Source organism: Chrysochloris asiatica, unplaced genomic scaffold, assembly GCF_000296735.1.
Source record: "Chrysochloris asiatica unplaced genomic scaffold, ChrAsi1.0 scaffold00239, whole genome shotgun sequence".
NCBI lineage: Eukaryota > Metazoa > Chordata > Mammalia > Afrosoricida > Chrysochloridae > Chrysochloris > Chrysochloris asiatica.
The window spans coordinates 2,137,455-2,141,363 of record NW_006408757.1 but is presented as its reverse complement, the minus strand read 5'-3'; the positions used below and the strand labels follow the sequence as shown (position 1 = coordinate 2,141,363).

Genomic DNA, 3,909 nt, shown 5'->3' with positions numbered 1-3,909 from the left:
TGGCAGAACTGGAAAATTATATGCAAATGTCTGAAACAAGACCTTCACCTCACGCCTTATACAAAAACCAACTCAACATGGATTAAGGACCTAAATGTGAATCCCAGAATTATGAAGGTCATCAATGAAAAATTCGGCACAAATGTGAAGACACTAATGATGGGAACAAATAGACTACAAAATATTTAGAAAACCACTCAAACAAAAATAGATAAAATGCATGAGTGGGACATACTAAAAATTAAAAATGTATGTACATCAAAAGGCTTCACCAGAAGAGTAAAAAGGGAACCCAAAGAATGGGAAAAAAATCTTTTGCAATGACATATCAGACAAAGCACTCATTTCCAGAATATACAGAAAACTGCAACACCTCTACAAGAAAAAGACGAATAACCCAATTAAAAAGTGGGCACAGAATATGAACAGACACTTTACTAAGGAAGAGATCTGGGCAGCCAACAAACATATGAAGAAATGCTCATGATCACTAGCCATTAGGGAGATGCAAATCAAAACAACAATGAGACATCATCTCATACCAACAATAACATCAAAGATGAAAAATGTAGAAGACAATAAATGCTGGCGGGGATGTGGAGGGACTGGGACACTCCTGCATTGCTGTTGGGACTGCAAAATGATCCAACCTCTCTGGAAAGCAATATGGCAATTCCTCAAAAGGCTGAAAATAGAAATACCTTAGGATCCAGAAATTCCTCTACTTGGTATTTACCCACAAGAAAAAAGATCCACAACACGAGAAGATATATGCACACCAATGGTTATAGCAGCATTATTTACAATAGCAAAAAGATGGAGACAGCCAAAGTGCCCATCAACTGAAGAATGGATAAACAAACTGTGGTACATACGCACAATGGAATATAATGCTACACTGAAGGACAGCAAGGAAGCGGCAAGCCACCGCATAACATGGATGAACCTTGAGGACATTATGCTGAGTGTAATTAGTCAGTCACAAAAAGACAAATTCTGCATAGGACCACTGCTGTAAAAGACTAAGAAAAAGAAATTATACTAAAGATGGTAGGGGGAAGTTTTTGTTTGTTGCTGGGAAATGGTGGTGGGTGGGGGGAAAGGGGCAGGGTGGAGCACAGGGCAGGGATTGGACTCAGGAGAGCTTGGGTGGTGCAGAGGGGGGCAATATACAGGGAGGGAGAGGGAAGTGGAGAAACAGGGCAGATGGGAGAATAATTGGGCATGTTTGAATGAGCAAAATGGGACAAAGATAAAGGACGATATGTGCACAGCCTTGGAACTCCAAGGTTCTTAGATACAGGGATTGACCCATGGTTGGAATGGGCGGGGAATCGTGTTAAGATGCTTGACTATTTTTGGAATCTTGGTTTTCTTTGTATTATAATATAGAGTAGACACTGGAGGGGGAGAGAAAGGAATAGTCAGAAACATCACACTAGAAGGCTTGTAAGTCCGTCTTCTGCCTTTAACTGATTGGAATACCTAAAATGGGGCTACAGCATACCCAGTGAACGAGGCTTTCTGTGGAGCCTCTGCAATACATAGAACTATAAGTGGAAGCCAGAACCACATCCAGTGCACCAGAGATGAGAAATCCCCACTTGAAAGGACGAGCTGACGAGCCTGGAGCGGTGAGAAGAACAAAAGATACGTCTCGAATGGAGGACCTACAGGAAAAATATGATATAATGGAGACAGATGGACTGTTACTACAGGAACTAATGGGTCGCATCCCTAGGAGACGTTGGAACAGTTGGTCGGGTCCTACCAACGTAGGCCTCCTCACAAAACTGAGACTCAGAGGAAATGCAAGCTCAGATTGGTATACACACACTTCACCTTTGGGGAGAAGTGGGGTAAAGGCATCAATGAAGCAGCGAACTAAGCCTCACAATATTCAGAGGGCTTCTGTGGACCCTGTTGGGGACCTGATTGGCAAGCAGTGCGAGGAGACCCGAGGACTCCTGGGCCCAGAGTCAGTGGCATGGCCACGGAGGACTCGAGTGGAGAATGGCTGATGGGAAGAGAGGGCATGTGCACAAGAACACCCACTCTTGCAGATGATACCTACGTGATCGGGACCAGATGACTGGATGATCAGAGCTCAACCAGGAGAAGAAAAAGAGGGGGAGGGGGGTTTAAAAAAAAAAGAGATGATTGAGCTGATTCAATCTGATGAACTTGACCTATGAATATGAATGCAGTGACTCAAAAGAAGCGACAAATCCTTACAGCAGGAAACATTCCCACCCCTTCCACACACAGAGTAGACAGAGATGGATAACTTGGACATTGGATACCCAAATGGGGAAGGAGAGACTAAAAAGGCAAGAAGTAACTGGCTTACAAGCTTACAAGAGGGAACCTAGAGCTAGGGGGCATGGAGGAAGGCAGAATCACCAGTGAGTACTATCCAATTTGTCTAGGTGGAGCTGATGAAATGAAATACAGATGGGATATGTGTGATACTGTAGTGAATAATGGTTATCAGGACGGATTGTGAGTGTTGGAAATGCAAAGGAGGACATTTTGTGGCAAGGAAGGGAGCGACTGTTTCTCTAGTCTAGGAGTGGAGGTCTCTCGGACCACCAACGGAGAAGAGCCGAGAGCGGGTCCCTACCCAGAGAAGCAGGGATGCCTGAGATGGAGACAGGGACGATGACATAAGGTGATGGAGCGGCTGGGGACTTTGGATCCAGAGAGGGAGAGGAACTGTGGGCCAAAGACTGGTGGGGTGGGGGGGAAGAGGGAAAAGTGCAGAGGACGGGATTCCAGGATATGCCCTTTGGTCGGGAGATGATGCATGGAGGGGATTGGAACCATGGCAATGTTATGATATGCTATGGAATGAATGTAAAACTAGAGTTCTTTCATGTAAACTATCATATAATTCACAATAAAATATTGAAAAAAAATACAGTCTACAAAATTCCTCAGTAAAATGGCATAATTTTTGGCTTTCTCCTCCACTTTATCTGAGCGAACATCAGTGAAGCTGTTCAAATCATTTCCACTGCAGTAATAGTCACCATTTCCTGTAAACACAGCGAAACCTGAGTCATCTTTGCCTGCAGCTTCCAGTGCATGCATGATTTCTTTATACATCTGAGTGGTGATTGCATTTTTTTTTTTTTTTTTTTTTTTTTTTTTTTGGTTGGGACGGTTGAACGTGATCTTTGTGATGCTGTCTGTGGAGGTTACCACAAGAATTCCGTACCCAGACTGCTGTCTGCACCAGGCTTCCTTTGGGTAGAGGATTGGGAGGAACTCAAATCCACATAGTTCTGCCTGGCAGTTTCCTTGGGCAGGCTCCCAAGGGCATTCCATGCGTCCCATTTGGCCTTATTGATCAAACCGAATATACCTCGTTTTGGCGCATTACAAGGTACTTCCGCAGCCTGCTTATACACTGCATAGAGCTTTAGTTTCATTTCATTTTATGGGTCTTTCTTCAAGAGTTTCACCTGATTCATTGCAGTCTCAATGTCCTTCTGACCATCTTCCATTGCTGCTCTGCTCGTGTGTAGCTTAAGTACTGGAAAGCTAATGACCTGCAGAAGACTCTGGCAGGGCCTCAGAAGCCAGCTCCTCGCCAGTCTCAGAGCCGCTGCAGCCATGACAAGCCGGCAGGGAGGTTGGGGGAGGGAGATTGGAAGGCGACTTAATTCTTCTTGAATCAACCATCAACACTCATGGAAGCAGTAGTAAGAAATCAAACGACATATTGCAGTAGGTAAATCTGCTGCACAAGATCTTTTTAAAGTGTTGAAGAACAAAAGTGTCAGCTTGTGGACTATGGTGAGCCTGGCTTACGATATTTTCAATAGCCTCATATGCGTGCAAAAGCTGGTCAGGAATAAGGAAGTCAGTAGAAAAATGCATGTGTTTGAGTTATGGTGTTGGAGG

At 44.2% G+C, this 3,909-nt stretch overlaps 1 pseudogene; it reads right to left on the bottom strand.

Annotated features, from left to right (window-relative positions):
* LOC102822650 overlaps positions 1–3,554 on the bottom strand; it is a 9,485-nt pseudogene extending 5,931 nt beyond the window's left edge.
* Positions 3,555–3,909: the final 355 nt, after the last annotated feature.